Here is an 8,624-nt window from a genome sequence, read left to right as displayed (position 1 = left end):
TATAAAGCCTCAAAAACGTTGGTCACCCTGACAAGACATCTGATCTGGCTCTCGAATATTAGCGCAAGCGCATCAAACCGTTCGTTCTTTACCAATTCACTTTGTATACGCATAGCAGTCCTTTCAACCGATCTTTGGGGACTCGTCGGCCGACTGGAACAACGTTCTTTCCACCGTCATACACATAATCGCAGAGATGGATGAGAAAAGAGAGAATGGAAATAATTGCCAAGTAACGGTAGACGGGGGATGAAGGCAGATGAACGGGGATTGGCGAAACGCTGGAAGAGCGAGTGCGGGCAAAAATGGCGGCATGGAGGGAGGGAAGAGGTGGGAGCTCGAGTTCCGAGGCATAAACGGCTGTGTTTCGTTTAGTAATTTAATTTGTGTGATTAAAGCGCGGGCAATCCACCCTTGGCTCCTCACCCCGGGACGGGTCCCTCCGACCTTTCCAAGCCGCCCATTCCTATCTCCGCGATTCACTTTACCGCCTACAGTTACGAAGGAGTCATTTATTTCATTAGGCTAATGAAAATTTTCTTTCATGATTGCCGCTAAACATTTTCCACCGCGCGGCGTCTCACAGCCTCCTCGGTTTCGTGCGCATAAATTCGCGTATTCGTTCCTATCGTACCTGCGGCTCTTTTGCCCACGCGTAAATCTAAATACACAGGGATTCGCGGGCGTGCGTGTGTGTGTGCATCTGTATAACATGTAAATGGGGTGAATATGAATTTGTGTTTGATGCCCGTTGTTGGGCGGCAGACGCGGCGGGCGCACCGTGCGAAAATGAATGCCCATCACACCGGGCCTCTTCAAATATTACCCCGCGTTATACCTACGGGGAATTTATACTCATGCTTTTCGAAACTATTATGGGATTAAATTAGCTCGGCACGGTGCGGAATGGCCGAGCCGACGCGGATAAAAATTCATACCCGTTAATTCGCGTTGCAAAGTATTGTTTTTGATAAATTCTACCTCGAGTACGACATTCTCCGCTGCGGCTCTGACGTGGTGCTGGAAAAACTCGCCGCCAGATGTATTATATATCCGTCGGTGAGCGTCCATATTTTTAAATTCTGCGGTAATTGACGAGCGGTTTATTTCTTTATTCGCAAAAAATTTCACCCAGCCCCTTATTTTATCATTATTTATTACATCTTGGTGCGGCAAAACATCTTCCATATTTTTGTAGCGAGATAACGGTAGATATCATGGTCAGGATAAATTTATTTTTCGTCGAAACAGATTAGCTGCCCCTTGATTGCAAATTAATGTTTCTACGTGAGCATCACTGCGGTATAATTTTTTTTTTCACTTTCCCTCGATCTTCTCCAAATCATAGTACGTGCAAAAGTTACGTGCATAACAGATAGTCGTTAATTTTCAAACCGTCACAACAGGATTGTAAATTTACAGCACTGTGAAAAAAATATAAAATCATAAAAACGTTGGCTAGCTAGCTAAACGACCGAGCGACATAGCCAAAAGTCATTTTACGCGTTATTAGCCAATTTTTACCCTGCTATTCTAAATCATCCGGAATAGGAAAGGCCGGCTATATGACTCGCCGTACCCGCGTTCACGTGCAGGAACTCGTAGGAAAAATCCGACAGTCGTAAATTGCCCGAAGAAATATGGAAGTTAATAAAGAAAAATTCCGTAGCCCTTTGCCTTCGTAAAACTTTTTACGCGAAAGTTCAACGCGTATATCTAGACAAGTTACACAACCAATAAACAGGCCGTCAATTAATCTGCGCGAATTAGTAGTACCGTATATCGTGACTTTTATCACTTTTACGGTCATCGAGGCTGGTTGCGCGATGAAGTACGTAAATTAAAAGTAAAAGCAAATCGCACGAAGTTTCGTGTAAAATTCCACACTACCTGGTGCAATTTCTATCCTGTAAATTACTCTCTCTCTCTCGTTTCGAGGGTTTTTATGAAATTTTCAATAACTGGCGCACCGAATGCGACCTCGCTCGTAGTAATTGACACGGCACTTGATACTGTTAAATTTTCAACAGCATGTGAGTAAATAATATTCAATCACTAAAAACCTGCATCGTCGGATATTTCCGCACACGATTCTTCATCGTCATCATACATAGGTATATATATATATATATATATATATATATATATATATATATATCGCAAAGCAAAGATACGTGCATGCGTTGTGTGCAACGGAGCGAGAAGCGCGATGATTCTATCTGCGAACGTATCTTGCTTGTGTTTTATAGCCTACGCAACACTATCCGTGCAGGTACTCTTGGGATACGCGGTAAATCCCGTATATTTCGCTTCACACGTGGATTTATATCGTAATGATTTACGGCGGTGAGGAGAAGATCGCGAAGGGGCGCGTTTCCCACTGTTTTAATTAGCAGCCGTGTTTAATTACGCCCAACTCTGCCTAGAGGCCAGCCGAACAGCCCCCGATCCCGACGCCGCATACCCTTGAAAACCCGCCGATTCGACCCCCATCCGCGAGAATTTCCCCAGGACAGGGTTGCAGGGTGGCGCCCGTGCCTTTCCCCGAAACCTCTGGAGGAGTAATTCGGAATTTCGTTGTGCCGGGACGCGGCTCGGAGGACGGCGACAAATCTTAATTAAAAGTTTCCCAGCATTGCGGTTTGTTGGGAGACCCCGTTCGGAGTCGGTATATAAGAATTTTGCATTCAGCAGCTGCTGCGCGACGCGAAAAGCTCGAGGTTTTATTTCTCTACGTTTCGGCGAAAAAATCCCGCGGCTAGTAATCACTAACGAGGAGATTAGAGGCACGAACAACGCCGCGTCGCCTCGCTATGTGCGGAATGCGTCAACCGGGAGTTTTGCCATACTGTTCGCGGCATTTCCGGTCCCGCGCTACTTCCGTCGACCGGAACTCCAAGCGAAGCGGTTTGCTGGGGGATTCGGGTCGGTACTAGAAGAGACACCGGGATCTGCGCCTCGATTCCGGGATTCTGGGCTCGCATTCTCCCCGTGTTTCAACACCGCTCTCCGCATTGCTGTACCATTTCACGTTACACGCGCTACGGCTTTTCGACGCGTTTGCGAAAATATTCCATTCGAATAATATATCCGGAGGTCGAAAATGTTCGACCACATTTATTCTTGTTTGATAAGCTATTCGTATCGAATTTCGACTTGCATATTTATACTTGGGATGTGGAGAAAATAAAGCGTTTGAAGGAAAGTAATAATTTTGTATTTTTTTTTTTTTCTTTCACGAAATCAATTTTCAATCCAGATACGTTTATTTTGTAGACGATCTATTGAATCGGAAGATTTTTACTTCTAATTCCTTACTTTTGATGGAACGTAAGTATTTCAGTAACTAGATTAATCTTGTTTGCGCTGTTGGTTTCGCGTGTGAAATGAACAGAGGGAAAAAGCGCGGAGTAGTTAAAGGAATAACGTGAAAAAAAGTTTGTATCTCCCCCATTAATTTGTGGCGAGTGAATCCTACTCCTCTGATAAACTTCTAACGCGATTATTTACGTTCAATACTGAGTTTGCCGTCTCATTTTATACATACACTTATACGTATACCTACCGTCCTTGTGCGTTAAACTACAAACGAGATTCTTCAATTAGCGGATACGTGTCGTGCTGACCTCAACTCAACGGCGAGATAAATAAAGCAATTAACCGAACACAAACGTGAGGTCAAAGTTCAGACGAATATAAAATTACACGAACTTTCGTTGACTCGGTGAAACTGTCTTCGACACAGAGAATTCATTGGTGAATTTAGTCGATTGCTTCATCAGCGAAATTCTGACACGAGTATTGAGAATATTTATTTTAGTTTATATTTTATGAGTTATGCACGGACGTCAAATATCAGTGAAATTTTATTAAACTTTGATTTCCAACGATTAATAAAAACTCAAATTCGTTCCATCAACATTTATAACGGCCATTTACACCGTAGTGATTTTTGCCTGCTTTTTGACCATTGCAATTTATTCGTGAGATTCAACGATAAATTTAATCATGATTTCGCAGAACGAAGCTCATTTTTCTACTTCGCGTGTGTTCAATGTATTGAAAATAGTTGTGCCATGAATTTTGTATACGAAACACCGTGCGAAATATTTCCTGATTGATCTGACGAATGAATTATTATTGAAAAACTGACCGTGGCTTACAGTAAATTTGTATTTGATACACCAAGAAACAACGATCTCGTAACTCTTACGTTTTGATACCTCTTTTGAAAGTTCGATCAATAATAAAAAAAAGTAGGTGCGATTACCACGACAAGTATAAAAAAAAAAAACTTTCAAATATAATAAACATCAGCAATCAGATACGTCAAATAATTCCCGTGATTCGAAAGCCTGAAGGAGAGAAGTAACAGGGAATCATCATTGAGTCGAGAAATAAAGTCCGTGTACCTACACTCTGCCACGAGAAGCTTGCAGCCGCAAAGCTCGTTGTCATAGTGACTACACCTATTACTGTTTGCCAAAGGCTTGAGGCAGGTGCGAATACTACACGATAAACCGACGCTCGAGTACCAAGGCTGCATGTAAATAATGCATTACAGTACAGGGCTGACCGGGTTGGGTTTGGTTGGATCTAGTTCGCCAGTATAGGATGGGATATAATGAAGTCTCGCTTGACCCGAGCCAATCTGCGCGACCTTTTCGCCAGGCTGACCATTTTCTTCTCGTCGGCTGGCCTTTGCGCGCCCTCCATTTTCAGGGTATTTTCGTGTTATGGATACCGTGTCTCGATACATGATCTCTGCACTTTTGTCGTCGGGTTGAAATTGCGGAATTTTCTTACTCGTACTTTTCGTAGAAATTTGAAACGTGCAGGTGAGAATGGACGGTATAAAAAAATACGATCCTGCCGATTTCATCGTCCGCGTGATGTGGCTCTACGTCTCTCGTGTCGCCACTCGATAATATCATTTTTGACGAAATTATAATAACTTGATTTAATGTTTTGCAGTTTCATGGCGATGAATCAAACACTGTGATTATTGTGCTTTCCAAATTATTCAACAGCTGTTATTGTCCGCTCGCTGCAGCTGCAGGCGACAAGGGCGAACGATGGGTACAAATTTTTGCTCGTAATTTGGAATGGAAAAACCTCATGACAGTATGTCCGATAATAATTATTATTCAATAATTAAGCTCGTTATGATAATTAGCGCTTCCGGTTATGTTAAATTAAATATGGAAAATATATAATTTAACGTAAAGTTGACAGAGGCTAGTATTTAAAAAATAAGCATACGACAAATTTAATGATGAAAGAAAAAAAAATATACGATCGTCATGTTTGAATCCATGAAAAGATACAAGTAACGTAACGCGTACGCGTATAAAGTGTGCGGAACACACGTATAATAGCTAAGCTGATTATAAGTTTCGTTACTTGTTATAAAGTGAAAGCAAATGATATTTATAAAAATTAAAGGAGACTTTCAAAGAAAAATTACGAGCGTATGGCCTCCTCGATGCGTACACTCGGTGGGATTACGATGTTACCTTCGTAAATTGGAGCAATCTCCAAGTTTCTTCTCGCGAAGTCTTAAACTTGACTTATAAGTAAAGCCGCACACGAAGTTCCGTCTTTGGCTTTGACTTTTATTAGGCAGCATAAGACTCAATTAATTGTGAACCGTGACGTCACACTGGCGCACACACCCGCTAATACCACCGCGGATCGTTCCGCTTCGCTTTCAATCTCTTATTTAACTTGGGATCAAAGATTGCACTGCGAGTCCGAAAACAGCTCGCGGTTAAATGTAACTTCATCTTTTTCTCGTTCTTTCCAAAAGGCTGGGGTTTCTTCGTTATAATGAGATCCCTCGCGGCAAAATCTGGAAAGAATTCACGACGCGACGTTGCGAAGCTACGTCAAATATTCGCAAGATAAAATTACCTCATTACGTAGGTACTCTGTTTACAATTATATTATTTTCATCAGAGACTTGAAGAAAAATTCATTAGTCTACTCGGAAGATTCTCAGCTCTGCTACGGAAAATATATCCAATTCTACGCTTCTTTATATTTGCACAACACTTCAACAACAGATCTCATTTGAATTCAACAGCGAAAAAGGTCTCCTGGCAGAAATTCGTAAATACTCTGAAATTACGAGATAAGTATAATTGAATGTGTTTCATTAGTATTGATAAAATGATTCTTAATTCGCTTATTTCTTGAAAAACATATTCCGGAACTGTAAAATCCAAAGTTTAATCGATATTCCAGCTTCATGTACAAATTGCTAATCAAGAAGCCATTGCAATGTATGATTACGAATTACCTGACTCAATCGATTCAAAGAAGTTACACAGAATTTAAACTATTGGGAATATACATAAAAAAAATATATCTAAAATGTGAATGATTACCTTCCTTCCATATTAGGGGAATTCAATTGTTGTAATAGAATAGCAACTATTCGTGTACCTGGCGTGTACGCCTATTCAACATGGTCAAGTAATCCATCTCACATAGTACAAATTTTATGTTTTACATGCGCACAGGGGTAATCAGATGTCACAAAATCTCTCCAGAATCATTATGGTTAAAATTTAGTTATTCCGACCAAATATTTATCTCAGTTCGCGACATGTAGAAGAAAAAAAAAAAAAAACTTACGTAAAAAGGATTAAAAGCGGGAAAGCTCTGGAAAAGCTTTTCCGTGCAGTAAGAAAGAGATAGAGAGAGAGAGAGAGAGGGAGAGAGAAGAATAAAAAGGTGAAACTGTAGGACTCGCGGTGTATCAGCACCTATACCTACATGCAGCTGCAAATGGTGAAGTAACTTTGGCAATTCACTCTGAGATTTCCTCGTCGAGACCGCAACTTGCAAGCAAAACTGTTAAGGCAGATGGGCTGGGGAGGGTAGGAGCGAGAGAGAGAGAGAGAGAATATGTCCTACGGCGATTGCGTTTGCATTATTGCATTTGCGGTGCCGGCGAGAGCTCACTCGGCCAACCCCTCTCATAGATAATGCAACAAACTGCCGGAGGATATAGGCGTTCAAATTGCACGTTTTCAACTCGGTTCTAGATTCCGTCTTCCGCAGGGTTTCGCCCGTTGTTTAAGCTGGCTGCAGGGCTGCGGAGCATCGCGGAGCTACAGGATTGAATTCGTCGATCCGTCCGCGTCCGATGTTCGGCCAAAGTCAAACAATAAGATTAGGGCGAATTTCCCGGATTGTTTTGAATCTCTCGTACGTATACGTATACGTGTACAGCCGCACACACCAACGGGTACAACTTACCCCTCGCCCGATGCTTCGCCCCCGGGGGTAGCGAAACAAACTCTAAGATTAACTCAGCCAACTTCGAAACTTTCCGTCATTTACCAGTTTCACCTCCATTCCGTCCGCGATTCGCGTGACTTGCTCGAAGCTCTCAGAAGCGTTACTCATCTCATCCAACGAGTCAACTGCAGTACTAATTGTAAACTACTTGACTCTGTTGGGAAGCTTACTCGCGAGCGTGGCCGTCCTCGCAACCAACTTCCCGGTGAAATTCATCTCCAAAAAACTCGCTCATCTTCGTTCAAATTTCAACGTTAGCGACACAGACGGTTAAAAAAACTGTGCCAATTTTGAGAATCTATATTTCGACAAATAATTATTCGATTCCATCGAGGTTTGTTTTATTTAAAAGTACGTGGATCGCGTTTCGTTTACATATTTTTTCGGCTCAACCGATTAACTTGGAATTCGGAGACGACATTTTTGAATAGCTTATCTATTTTGCCATGTTCCGAAATTCTTTGGAGAACTGAAGACAGTTTGAAGTTGATATTCGATTTTTCGTTTAAGATTCACGACTGTTCGATTTAATTGATAGAAAACAATTTGACATTTTGGAATAAACAGGTATCGAGGCAAAGAGGGTAAATAACGCAAAAACACTGCCTTCGAATTTTAGGTAAAATCATTTTAATCGTTTTTAGATATCGTCGGCATCACGAAACATGTCACCGAGTAAAACGGTTGACGTTATTGTCAATAACACTGCTAAAAAAGTCCAATCCCATTCGGTAACTGACTGTCGAAATGTAAATTCCCGAAATTCTCCCACTTCTTTATACCCCGTTAATGAAACGAGTGGATTAAGCGTCGGCCATTGGATATTACACGACTAAATAATTTCCGTGTTACCTTTCGCGCAGTGCCGGCTGACGAAGTATTTAGGTTTCCTGGATAACGAAGCTAGATTTAAGAGAATAAAGGCAGACCCGTCCAACGTCAAGTGTTTGAACAGCGGGTCCGGGACGCGACAGGTGGCATTGCGCCCGCGGCGAGTACTTATGTACTCGGGGACGTAACGTAAAATGTAAACTTGAATATTTCCGCCACTGCCTCCGACAGCTCAAATACACCCTACATTAATAATATGCAAACAAGTGAATGCAGTTATGTACGGCGAGGGAAATATTTGACGTTTTATAATTGGATTTTACTTCGTATAACAATTTCATGAGCGCGAGAGAGAGAGAGAGAGAGAGAGAGAGAGAGAGAGAGAGAGAGAGAGAAAAGGAAAAAAAAACACAAAGTAAAGAAAATTACTCGGCTCTTACTTGTACCTTCACCAAAAGACCTCATCTAGTCCAACTTCCACTCGT

The sequence above is a fragment of the Neodiprion fabricii genome, chromosome 3 (genome assembly GCF_021155785.1).
Source record: "Neodiprion fabricii isolate iyNeoFabr1 chromosome 3, iyNeoFabr1.1, whole genome shotgun sequence".
Classification (NCBI taxonomy): domain Eukaryota; kingdom Metazoa; phylum Arthropoda; class Insecta; order Hymenoptera; family Diprionidae; genus Neodiprion; species Neodiprion fabricii.
Note: the sequence above shows the minus strand (reverse complement) of the source record.